The sequence below is a fragment of the Maylandia zebra genome, linkage group LG20, assembly GCF_041146795.1.
Source record: "Maylandia zebra isolate NMK-2024a linkage group LG20, Mzebra_GT3a, whole genome shotgun sequence".
Lineage (NCBI taxonomy): Eukaryota > Metazoa > Chordata > Actinopteri > Cichliformes > Cichlidae > Maylandia > Maylandia zebra.
The window spans coordinates 22,939,669-22,953,996 of NC_135186.1; positions in this window are offsets into that span (position 1 = coordinate 22,939,669).

Here is a 14,328-nt window from a genome sequence, read left to right on the forward strand (position 1 = left end):
AAAACCCTTGCATGAGGAAACACAGTAATGCACTGGAAGAGGTTTACTTGCAACAAATAGAAATACAAACTTTTAATCTTGTTTCACAACTGCTCATCCAAATTTCCGTTTCAAGCACATCCCAAGGATGCCCTACTGGACTGAGATCTGGATACTGTGGAGTCAATCTTTTAATGTCTAATTTTGGGGAGTCAGTGCCAAATTGTGCCTTGGTTTCCTGTTCTTAGCTGACAGCTGTGGCCCCCAGTGTGGTCTTCTGTTGCTGTAGCCCACCTGCTTTTTACAGACAGATGTGTTGTGCTTTCAGAGATGCTCTTCTGCATAGCTTGTTTGTAATTAGTAATTTTTTGAGTTACTGTTGTTCTCCTATCATCTCAAAGCAATCTGGCTATTCTCGTCTGACATCAACAAGGTATTTTCACCCTGAGAACTGCTGCTCACTAGGTATTTTTCCCGTTTCAGACCATTCCATGTAAACCCTGGAGATGGTTGTGCAGTAAAATCTCAGTACATCAACAATGTCTGAAATACTCACACCAGCCCGTCTAACATCCACAACCATGCCACTTTCAATCATCTTTCATCCTTATTCTGATGCTTGGGTTGAACTTCAGCAGCCTGTCCTGACCATGTCTACATGCTGAAATGCACTGAGTTGCTGCTGATGTGAAAGGCTGATTAGATATCTGGATTACTGTGAAGAAGGGGAGAGGGAGGTCTGGGCTTCTCTGCTTAGGCTGCTGCCCCTGTGACCCGGCCCCAGATAAAGTGGATGAAGATGGATGGATGGATGGATGGATGGATGGATGGATCACTGTGAAGTGTAGGGGAAAAGGGGTACCTAATAAAGTGGTTGCTGAATGTATGTAGCATGACTTTACTGGACTATACCTTAGTTGGTTCTATGTTCTCAGACTGTGTCTATTTTCTTTGTCTGTTTTCTGATGCATAATGTTTCACGAGTATCATTTTGCTTTTTTCCATTTCATCAGTTTTTTGAAGTTTCAAAAAAATCCTTCACATTTCATTTTGTTTGTGAAAAAATGTAACTCTACATTATAGTTTTTCTCAATCAATTTGGCTCAGTTCTCACAGTAGAAAAGTCATTCTCACCACTCTTAATGCATTCTCGAAACAGATTTTTCATAACACACACTCACCTGAGCAAAACACAATCCAACAATCAAAACCTTTTTCACTATGGAGTACCACAAGAGCCACGTGCATCAAAATAAAGAATTCTGTGCTTAAATAATGAATTGTAGAATAAATTCTGCATTTGTAAATTCATTTTTGAATTCCAATTTAATAAACTGCATTTCAAGAATCTTTTTCCATTTGCACGTTAATAAATTTCATTTCAAAATCCATTTCCCTTTCCTGTTCGCTCAGGGATTAGTTGCTGGATTAGCTGCTGGATTAGCTCTTCGATTAACAACTTCCTTGCCGCTATTCAAATTAGCCACACCGTGGGATGTAAGGAGCTCTCTGATTGGTTGGACAGATACAGGCTGTCTGCCTGGATTTTTCTAGCTCATAGCTTCGCCCTGCTAAGAAGCGTGTGTGCTTGTACAAAGGCCGTTCAGCCTCAGGGTTTACACTCGGCTCGACACGGATATGTGAAGAATGAAGGGACCCTGCAGCGAAACGGAGAGCGCAACCTCTGACTGAGTGCCTGTTTTCACAGTCTGACCACCTGTTGAAGGTAACGTGCTAACATGGCTAACGCTAGCATCACCGCACGTAGCCCCGTTATTTTAAGGTGTCTTAGTTTATGAAAATTTTCGTCAGTCCAGATGTTACCACATTACTCTGTGGTACTTGGAGTTAAAACAACTGAGGCAGGCTCATTAAAATAACAGCTATCAGTTCTCTCATTCCTTATATCAATACTGGAGATCACACTACTGGTTTCAGTTCATTTAATATGTGAGTGCACAGATTCATTCTCAACTGGACATAAACGATGATCAAAGGTTGTATATGTGATGAAGTCAAATCCCAGCCTCTAACACAGTGCGCTGAATCTTAGCTTTGAATGTCCAGTATATTCTAATCAGTGCAATTTAAGCATTCACTGAACCTACAGTATCTACACCTGTGTGGTAAAGACACAGATAATGAAATTTAATTATTAATACAATATACATCACGAGAAACAAAAGCTGAAATTGATTCAGTTTAGTACTTTTCTCTGTATGCTCTGTGATTATAAAGGCCTTAAACTCTGTGATATATATATATATATATATATATATATATATACATACATACATACATACATACATACATACATACATACATACATACAGTGGGGCAAAAAAAGTATTTAGTCAGCCACCGATTGTGCAAGTTCCCCCACTTAAAATGATGACAGAGGTCAGTAATTTGCACCAGAGGTACACTTCAACTGTGAGAGACAGAATGTGAAAAAAAAATCCATGAATTCACATGGTAGGATTTGTAAAGAATTTATCCGTAAATTAGGGTGGAAAATAAGTATTTGGTCACCTCAAACAAGGAAAATCTCTGGCTCTCACAGACCTGTAACGTCTTCTGTAAGAAGCTTTTCTGTCCCCCACTCGTTACCTGTATGAATGGCACCTGTTTGAACTCATCATCTGTATAAAAGACACCTGTCCACAGCCTCAAACAGTCAGACTCCAAACTCCGCCATGGCCAAGACCAAAGAGCTTTCGAAGGACACCAGGAAAAGTATTGTAGACCTGCACCAGACTGGGAAGAGTGAATCTACAATAGGCAAGCAGCTTGGTGTGAAAAAATCAACTGTGGGAGCAATCATCAGAAAATGGAAGACATACAAGACCACTGATAATCTCCCTCGATCTGGGGCTCCACGCAAGATCTCATCCCGTGGGGTCAAAATGATCATGAGAACGGTGAGCAAAGATCCCAGAACCACACGGGGGGACCTGGTGAATGACCTGCAGAGAGCTGGGACCAAAGTAACAAAGGTCACCATCAGTAACACACTACAACGGCAGGGAATCAAATCCCGCAGTGCCAGACGTGTTCCGCTGCTGAAGCCAGTGCATGTCCAGGCCCGTCTGAAGTTTGCCAGAGAGCACATGGATGATACAGCAGAGGATTGGGAGAATGTCATGTGGTCAGATGAAACCAAAGTAGAACTTTTTGGTATAAACTCAACTCGTCGTGTTTGGAGGAAGAAGAATACTGAGTTGCATCCCAAGAACACCATACCTACTGTGAAGCATGGGGGTGGAAACATCATGCTATGGGGCTGTTTTTCTGCCAAGGGGACAGGACGACTGATCCGTGTTAAGGACAGAATGAATGGGGCCATGTATCGTGAGATTTTGAGCCAAAACCTCCTTCCATCAGTGAGAACTTTGAAGATGAAACGAGGCTGGGTCTTCCAACATGACAATGATCCAAAACACACCGCCCGGGCAACAAAGGAGTGGCTCCGTAAGAAGCATTTGAAAGTCCTGGAGTGGCCTAGCCAGTCTCCAGACCTCAACCCCATAGAAAATCTGTGGCGGGAGTTGAAAGTCCGTGTTGCTCGGCGACAGCCCCAAAACATCACTGCTCTCGAGAAGATCTGCATGGAGGAATGGGCCAAAATACCAGCTACTGTGTGTGCAAACCTGCTAAAGACCTATAGTAAACGTTTGACCTCTGTTATTGCCAACAAAGGTTATGTTACAAAGTATTGAGTTGTATTTTTGTTATTGACCAAATACTTATTTTCCACCCTGATGTACGAATAAATTCTTTACAAATCCTACCATGTGGATTCATGGATTTTTTTTTTTTTCACATTCTGTCTCTCACAGTTGAAGTGTACCTCTGGTGCAAATTACTGACCTCTGTCATCATTTTAGGTGGGGGAACTTGCACAATCGGTGGCTGACTAAATACTTTTTTGCCCCACTGTATGTATGTGTGTGTATATGTGTGTGTATATATATATATATATATATATATATATATATATATATATTAGAGCTGGGCGATATATCGAGTTTTTAAAACATATCGATATATTTTTATACGAGATATAAGATGTGACAATATCCTTTATATCGATATAGTCTATGTTACGTTATAATTATAGTTGTGGAGCCGCAAGTTTGCCTCTCTTTCGTCCACTTTTGTCTCTACGCAACGTTACTCCGCCTCGCCTTCACTGAAGACAACTCCCCCTCCTCCCCCATCGCTTCACGTGCAGGCAGCGACAAGACAGACACGGCAAATCTCCGTTAACGAGTTACTGCGCATCGCCCCATGCGTGGGGCTGGACGGCGTCAACGTGCTAACGAGCTAACCGCGCTAACGAGCTAACAGCGCTAACAGCGCTAACCCTAAAATCCTTTCATTCTCTCAAAAGTTGATAGCGCGCCTTATGTATGAATTCTGGTTGTGCTTGATGGCCGCGAACCGATTTTATGTGGTACACGGCGCTCAGCAATCTGTCAAAATGTTTGAGTACGACTTTGGTCAGCTACGGAGCTGCACCGCTTGATAGGTTGTCGGCGCATTACGGCTGCCGAGGAGCTTCGCGGAGTGATACGTACTGTGCATCAACGTAATATTACCGTATTGTGTGTGTATAAGGACCATAAATGGCACCTGTAAGAGACGTGGTTATGAAGCGGATTTCAAACTCCAGGCTGTCAGTCACACAGCAAAACTTGGGAACAGAGCAGCTGTGAAATCTGTCTTTGTTATTACGCTCAGCGTCTTTTAGTTTATATTTTGACTGCACAATTGTGAGTTCTTTGTTTAGCACAAAAACAACCTTGTTTTCTTTTATTTATGGAGCATGATTATTTAATGAATGCTCATAATTTAATTTTGAGTAATTTTTCATGTACATCTGTGCTGTATGTTAATAAAAGTGCCTGTGTGACATCTGGGACACAGCTTTGACTAAGAACTCTCTTTTTGTTCTTACTTTATGGCTTAAAAAAAAAATATCGAGATATGAATTTTGGGTCATATCGCCCAGCCCTAATATATATATATATATATATATATATATATATATATATATATATATATATATATATATATATTGTAGAGGCTAAGCCTACGCTTGAAGCCACTGAGGTGGTCGTTAACGGGGATGACGCGATGTCACTGGTATGCATGAATTAAGTTCACAGTCCGATAAATCCAGCAGTATGTATCTTGTCCTTTTTGGTCTTTATTCCGTATCGACATAGCATAACAGCACAACGGTCACAAACTGTTTGCCTTCTCAATGACACACCTGACGCCGATTACGTGCGTCTACCTTAAATACCTTTACATTACATAATCAAAACACAAAAAGGTGACCTCTAGTGACCACATAAGGTATTAACCCAAGAATGGCTCCTACATATATATGTATATATGTGTGTGTGTGTGTGTGTGTGTGTGTGTGTGTGTGTGTATATATATATATATATAACTCCAAGCCCATAGCACAAGTTACCATCAAGTGCGGGATCTACCAAGGAGATGCTCTGTCCCCACTGCTGTTCTGCATAGGCCTGAACCCCCTCAGTGAGATCATTAACAAGACTGGCTACGGATACCGACTACGGAACGGAGCAGTTGTCAGCCACCTCCTGTACATGGATGACATCAAGCTGTATGCCAAGAGTGAACGAGACATCGATTCACTGATCCACACTACCAGGCTATACAGCAATGACATTGGAATGTCGTTCGGACTGGAGAAGTGTAGTCGGATGGTAACAAAGAGAGGGAAGGTAGTCAGAACTGAGGGGATTGAACTACCAGAAGGCAACATTGCAGACATAGAGGACAGTTACAAGTACCTGGGGATCCCGCAGGCAAATGGGAACCATGAAGAGGCCGCTAGAAAGGCTGCAACCACCAAGTACCTGCAGAGGGTCAGGCAAGTCCTGAGGAGTCAGCTGAATGGTAAGAACAAGATCCGGGCCATCAACACATACGCCCTGCCCGTGATCAGGTACCCTGCTGGGGTAATAGGCTGGCCAAAGGAGGAGATAGAAGCCACTGAGATAAAGACAAGAAAGCTCCTGACCATGCATGGAGGGTTTCACCCCAAGTCCAGCACCCTGAGGCTGTACGCTAAGCGGAAGGAAGGGGGCCGGGGACTGGTGAGTGTCAGCACCACAGTCCAGGATGAGACAAGGAACATCCAAGAATACATTGGGAAGATGGCCCCAACTGACCGAGTGCTCAGTGAATACCTCAGGCAGCAGAAACCCAAGAAAGAGGAGGGAGACGAGGAACCATCATGGAAGGACAGGCCCCTGCACGGTATGTACCACCGGCAGATAGAGGAGGTGGCTGATATCCAGAAATCCTACCAGTGGCTGGACAAAGCTGGACTGAAAGACAGCACAGAGGCACTAATCATGGCAGCACAAGAACAAGCTCTGAGTACAAGATCCATAGAGGCTGGGGTCTATCACACCAGGCAAGACCCCAGGTGCAGGCTGTGTAAAGATGCCCCAGAGACAATCCAGCACATAACAGCAGGGTGCAAGATGCTAGCAGGCAAGGCATACATGGAACGCCATAACCAAGTGGCCGGCATAGTGTACAGGAACATCTGTGCCGAGTATAACCTGGAAGTCCCGAGGTCAAAATGGGAGATGCCCCCAAGGGTGGTGGAGAATGACCGAGCTAAGATCCTGTGGGACTTCCAGATACAGACGGACAAAATGGTGGTGGCTAACCAACCGGACATAGTGGTGGTAGACAAACAGAAGAAGACGGCCGTAGTGATCGATGTAGCGGTTCCGAATGACAGCAATATCAGGAAGAAGGAACACGAGAAGCTGGAGAAATACCAAGGGCTCAGAGAAGAGCTCGAGAGGATGTGGAGGGTGAAGGTAACGGTGGTCCCCGTGGTAATCGGAGCACTAGGTGCGGTGACTCCCAAGCTAGGCGAGTGGCTCCAGCAGATCCCGGGAATAACATCGGAGATCTCTGTCCAGAAGAGCGCAGTCCTGGGAACAGCTAAGATACTGCGCAGGACCCTCAAGCTCCCAGGCCTCTGGTAGAGGACCCGAGCTTGAAGGATAAACCGCCCGCAGGGGCGTGCTGGGTGTTTTTTTTTTTTTACACACATGCATATATATATATATATATATATATATATATTTCAGGTGTGTGTGTCTGAGGCCCCAAAGCTGCCTAAGAGCTGTAACACCATCAACGGCTGCAGTATGGAACAGATGTGGGTGTGTCCTCATCTCCCAGAGGAGTCCAAATCGTCATCAAACAGCCCTACAGTCACAAAAACGTGAAAATATAAACAACCAGACTATCAGCAGAGATTTAACTACTTTAAGACCTCTGTGAAAATCATTTACAGTATATATATATATCACAGAGTTTAAGGCCTTTATAATCACAGAGCATACAGAGAAAAGTACTAAACTGAATCAATTTCAGCTTTTGTTTCTCGTGATGTATATTGTATTAATAATTAAATTTCATTATCTGTGTCTTTACCACACAGGTGTAGATACTGTAGGTTCAGTGAATGCTTAAATTGCACTGATTAGAATATACTGGACATTCAAAGCTAAGATTCAGCGCACTGTGTTAGAGGCTGGGATTTGACTTCATCACATATACAACCTTTGATCATCGTTTATGTCCAGTTGAGAATGAATCTGTGCACTCACATATTAAATGAACTGAAACCAGTAGTGTGATCTCCAGTCTTGATATAAGGAATGAGAGAACTGATAGCTGTTATTTTAATGGGCCTGCCTCAGTTGTTTTAACTCCAAGTACCACAGAGTAATGTGGTAACATCTGGACTGACGAGTTTACTGTCAGCATTTTAATCGCTAGTTTAAAGGCTATAGGTTGCAGCCATTGCTCTAACACTGTATGGCCTCAGTGCTGGTTCTAATAGTCTGAGCTGCTTCCAGCTTTATGTGTGAAGAGCACAGCAGCTTACAAAACACGTAGCTAGCTCATACAGCTGCGACATAAAATTTTCATAAACTAAGATCACCTTAAAATAACGGGGCTACGTGCGGTGATGCTAGCGTTAGCCATGTTAGCACGTTACCTTCAACAGGTGGTCAGACTGTGAAAACAGGCACTCAGTCAGAGGTTGCGCTCTCCGTTTCGCTGCAGGGTCTAGTGATGGGACGTTCTGTATCGAGGCTTCGGAGCGTGTGTCGAGTAATGGAGGGGGCGTTTCCGCGAAGCGCGTATCGAGGCTTGCTTCATTTATGGGAGGAGCTGAAAATGATGACGTCCGAAGCCTCGCTGCCCGGCTGTACCACGTGACTGGTTCATGAAGTGGTTCGAACTTTGCCGCGAGATATGACAGCGATATAAACCCCTCAGACTTCATTCAAAAATGTGGGTGTTTGATGGAGAGTTGCGGTTAGTGAGAGTTTGGAGACCGTATGGAGGTTTATGAGAGTGAGGAAAGTCAGGAGAGAATGGAGCCAGCTACGAAGAGGAGGATGTCCTCCCCTGTGTGGGAACATTTTGATCTTATTCCTCCCAACAAGGTATGTAAATTTCTACAGAAGATGTATTTTCATGATACTGATGGTGCAATACAATTTATGTTGAGCTGTCTTGACTTTTGTACAAGGTGAAGTGTTTGCTATGTGCCAGGGAGCTGGGATATAACAGCAACACCTCATCCATGCTTAGGCACTACAGAGCTTTGCATGAGAATAAGGGGGACACTGATCGTGGAGCAAGACCAGGTGAGCCATCAAATGCAATGATAATATAGGATGCAGTAATGTTACTAAATGATATAACAATATTATACAACTGTTATAAGTTACGTGTGTGATATTTATATTTGTGTATTTGTGCTTTGTCTTTATTGTCTTTCCTCAGGAGAACAATCTCAAATAGATGAAGACCTGGTCAGCATGGTGATTGAGGACTCCCAGCCATTTAGCATTGTGGAGGACAAAGGATTCAAAAGATTTGTTAAATCATTAAATCCTAGCTATGTTCTCCCCACTAAAAAGGTCATAAAAGCAGTGAAAATTTAGTTTTTACAGAATAAAATGTGAACCGGCAGGACTGAGGCTCAAAGCCTCAGTGTGTAGCTGTCCATACCTCAACGTTACAAAAGCACAACCACTGTCCACACCCCAACCACACCTCACCTCACAGTAAATGATCATTTCCATTTCAAGCATTTCCAAATAATCATTTTCCATACTGCCACTATAAATATACACAGTATACTGCCATCACTACAATATACATGTTTTACACACTCCTTTTGTTGTTGACATTTACAGGCTGTGTGCAAAATGCCACACTCTTCAAATTCATGCCAGCTATTATTTTTACGTCCAGTAGGTGTCCTGCTAGAGCAAATGAAGCTTCATGAAGCTTCGCGTTGGGGTGAACCAATTGGATGAAAAGCTTCAGTGCTTCATGGGGCTTCATCTGTCCATCACTAGCAGGGTCCCTTCATTCTTCACATATCCGCGTGTGTTGTGTTGGGCTCTTGAATAAAACTCCCCGCTCAAGCGATAACGTGGAGCAACAACCATCTTTTATTTTAGCTTACTCTCGTCTGATTACATGCCATCATTTCCTGACTAAAGGGTAAGTACTGCCGCCTAGTGGCGCATGATGTACATCAATATAGATTACACCACATCCCCCTTACTAAAGTTAGGCTGGTACATTCTTTTGCTCTTCAAACAAAACATAACTGCATAATTTTTTTTTCAATACAGACATACCCCAACATTTCAGGAAACATAAACTCGGTATTTTCATAAACACTTTCTTTTCTCTTGTAACAGATGTCCAACCATTTTCCCTTTTAAACATGCTACTCTCAAAACCACAACTTAGCATTTGAAATACAACTTTTCCCTTTTCAAACAATTAGCTTCACAGATCAAGTCTTTTCGGTTTAATCACTTCCCTACCAGACCGGGTTCTAACCACACCTGGTGTATGGGGTGCGCTTGGCTCAGAAACAGTCTCTGTAGGAGTGGACAGGATCTGTTTTGCTTCGGTTTGAGTCTCTGTTTGCGGGATCGGCACAAGATGACTGTGGTTCCTTCTGATTTTCCCTTGGGGTCCACTGATGATGTACGATCGTGGAGTTGGGTGGACTGATGTCACTGTGCCCTGTGCTTTTGCATCCGTGATCCAGACTGGTTGCCCTGGCAACAATTTATCCAGTTCTCTTGTTCTATGTCTTTTGTTAAAACATTCGGTTTGTCTCAGCCGTTTCTCTCTCTCTGAACAACAAACCTGCTGAAAATCAGGCAGACGGGGCTGTAAGGTTTCAGGAAGCATTGGCAAGGTAGTACGAAGCCTGCGCCCCATGAGAAGTTGAGCCGGGCTGTAGCCATTCGCCAGTGCTGTTGTTCTGTATGCCAGCAATGCCTTGTATGGATCGCTAGCTTTTTTGAAGAGATTCTTGATGGTCTGGACGCCCCTCTCTGCCTCACCGTTGCTCTGCGGGTACCTGGGACTACTGGTGGCATGCTCAAAACAGTAGTCCTTTGCAAAGTCTCTCATTTCTTGACATGCAAATTGTGGGCCATTATCGGTAATCAGTGCTTCAGGTATTCCATGGCGTGCAAATATTGACTTTAAATGCACAATCACATTGGCTGAACGAGTTGGGCTGAGTTGAGCAATCTCGACATATCTCGAGAAATAATCTACTACCAACAGATAGTTTTTGTCTTTTAGTGTGAACAAATCAGCTCCTAAATTCTGCCATGGCCTCTCAGGTAAACGTGTGGGCATAAGAGGTTCCCTCACATTAACTCTCTCCTGTATGCACAGCCTGCACTTAAGGACAAGTTCACTGATCTGATTACTCAAGCCTGGCCACCACACTGCTTGTCGCGCACGTTCTCTACACTTAACTACCCCTTGGTGTCCCTCGTGTATTTTGTCCAAAACTGCATTTCGCATGTTTGCAGGTATGACCAACCTTGTGCCTCGCAGTAGTAGTCCATTGTGTACACTCAAAACTGCTCTTTCAGACCAGTAGTGTTTTACCACTCCCTGCAGCTGGTTCCTGTCCGGCCAGCCCTCTGCACAGAACTTCATGACTTGGGAACAGACGCTGTCAGACTGTAGCTGCTCACGGAGATCTGTAAGGTATTTGCTGCTAGTAGGAAGGCCCTGCAGCACTGCGTCAACGTAAATATCGGTGTCCTCCATAAGATCATTGTCTCTGGGAATCACGCTGCCTGCCAGCAGTAACCGTGACAGCGTGTCGGCTGTGGTGAGGCTTTTGCCTGGAATGTGCCTTATAGTGTAAGAATACCTCATTAGGCGCATGCGGAATCTCTGTATCCGCGGTGGAAGCAAATCCAGGGCTTGTCCTCCAAGTAGGCTCACAAGTGGCTTATGGTCGGTCTCAAGCTCAAAGTGTAGCCCTAGAATAAAGTCACTGAATCTTTCACAGGCCCAGGTGAGCGCCAGCGCTTCTTTTTCCAGCTGAGCATAGCGCTGCTCTGTGGCTGTCAATGATCGCGAGGCATACGCGACAGGTGACCACACGTCATTGTCTTTCTGTAGTAAGACTGCCCCCAACCCGTATGAAGAGGCATCTGCTGAGATCTTTTTGGGGTTTGTTTGGGTTGTAAAGCTGTAGTACTGGTGCAGATGACAGTTCTTGTTTTAAACTGTTAAACGCGTTTTGTTGCTCATGCCCCCAGTACCACATGTTTTTAGTTGAAAGCAAGTCTCTCAGTGGTTTGTCTTTTTCGGAGAGGTTTGGGATGAATTTCCCCAGCTGATTCACCATTCCTAAGAAGCTCCTAAGCTCACTCATGGAGCTTGGCTCTTTCATATTCTGCACTGCGCTAGTTTTGTCAGGGTCAGGACTCATGCCTTCAGATGACACAATGAATCCTAAGAATTTCACTGCTCTTTTGCCAAACTCACATTTTGACATGTTCAGGGTGACGCCCGCCTTCTCTGCACGGTCGAGGACAGCGTGAAGTCTCATGTCGTGCTCCTCTCTCGTGGATCCCCAGACCAGGATGTCGTCCATGTGGCACACGAGTCCCGTGAGGCCGGCTGTCACTTCCGTCACCATCATGTTTTGGAAATGCTCCGGTGCACTGGAAATACCAAATGGCAAACGATTGAAATGGTACCTACCAAATGGCGTAATAAATGTGGTGAGGAGAGCAGATTCTTTGGACAGCGGTATTTGCCAAAAGCCCATGTTAGCATCGAGCTTGAAGAAATACTGCGCACCTGTGAGCATGCCTAGCGTTTGGTCTACAGAGGGAAGGATATATCTTTCACAACACACTGACTCATTTAAAGGTGTCATGTCCACACAGATGCGGACTTTCTCTTTGTCCTTTTTGGGGGCTACGACCATGCCGCAACACCAGTCTGTGGGCTCTTCCACACAACTGATTACTCCCAACTGTTCCATCCTCTGCAGCTCTGTTTTGACTTTGCCCAGTAGTGGCAGCGGAACACGCCTTGGCACTTTCAGTGAATAAGGTTTAGCGTCGGGCTTCAGCTTAATCGTGTATGGTTTTTGAACAAGCCCGAGCCCATCACATAGTTTCGGGTACGCTTTCTTCACTGTCTCAAGGTCAACATTGTCCATTCGGGCAATTAGTTTCAGTCTCACAGAAGCTGTCCTGCTTAAGAGAGCTACACGCAGATTTCTGACTACATAGATTGTCTCTGTAGTGCTCCTGTCACTGTAGGAAATGTCCTCCTTTGTGGACCCAAGTACGGTCAGTGCTGCACCTCCTGGTCCATACAGTGGCTTTTCAGCTTTTTGCAAATGCTCATTTGGCTGCTTAATGTCTTTGAATGTCTCCTCTGAGATAGCTGTGACATCTGCCCCCGAGTCTAATTTAAATGTCATGCTTTTGCCTCTCACGCAGATTTTAGCAAGCCACGGGTCTTCTCCTGAATCCAGTTCTCCTAGGAAAAGTTCATCTGCACTGTCTGCCACCTCATGCACAGCTGTAGACCTACAAACTCTCCCGTAGGGTCCACGTTTCCCACAGTTGTGGCATTCTGCATTTTTAGCTGGGCACTGTGCTGCTGGGTGCATCTGTGCTTTTCCACATTTAGAACATGTTTTATTCTCTTGTTTTGTTATTCGTGGTTTTTGTGGCTTGAACTGCTTTTGCTCTCTGCTTCCGAATTTATTTGGCTGTGATTTCCTGACATGCACGGCATCCACGGCTGTTTTGCCAGTGCTGCTTTCACCTCTTAGGTCAGTTTGCTGTCTTTTTATTTCCTCAGATTGTCTCGCCATTGTGATAGCTTTGGTTAGGGTCAAATCTTTGTTGAGCTGCATTCTCTCTGACAGTGATGAATCTTTAAGACCCACAACGAGTCTATCCCTTAAAAGTTCATCGTGAAGTTCACCATATTCACAGTTTTCAGCGAGAGCATATAGAGCTGTTATGAAGGAGTCAACTGTTTCTGCTGGCTGTTGTACTCGCTTATTAAACTTTGCTCTTTCATAAATCACATTCTTTCTGGGGACAAAATGTCTATCAAATGCGTTTCTGACCGCATCGTACTGCTGGCGCTGCCCGTCTGTTAGGTCAAGTCCCCTTAGCACGTCGTCAGCCTCGTCTCCCATGCAGTAAACTAATGTGTTCACTTGGTTAGCATCTGTTGAACCGTTCAGATTACTTGCCATTCTAAAATGCTCGAAACGTCTGATCCACTTCTCCCATTCTTGGGGCTTTGCGAAGTCGAACGGTTCCGGTGGCTTGATGATGAAAGTAGCCGCTGGTGGAGCTGCCATAACCGGGCCAGTTGCCGCCGGTAGAGCTGCTGCTTGCTCCGTCGTGTTTGTCGCTAGCCGTTCGCCAAGCTGACGTTTTTTTCAATTTTCTCAGTTCACCGCTTAGAGCGAGTGCACTTCTGACACCATGTTGTGTTGGGCTCTTGAATAAAACTCCCCGCTCAAGCGATAACGTGGAGCAACAACCATCTTTTATTTTAGCTTACTCTCGTCTGATTACATGCCATCATTTCCTGACTAAAGGGTAAGTACTGCCGCCTAGTGGCACATGATGTACATCAATATAGATTACACCACAGCGTGGAGCCGAGTGTAAATCCTGAGGCTGAACGGCCTTTGTACAAGCACACACGCTTCTTAGCAGGGCGAAGCTATGAGCTAGAAAAATCCAGGCAGACAGCCTGTATCTGTCCAACCAATCAGAGAGCTCCTTACTTTCCTCGATGTGGCTAATTTGAATAGCCGCAAGGAAGTTGTTAATCGAAGAGCTAATCCAGCAGCTAATCCCTGAGCGAACAGGAAAGGGAAATGGATTTTTGAAATGCAGTTTATTAAATTGGAATTCAAAAATGAAT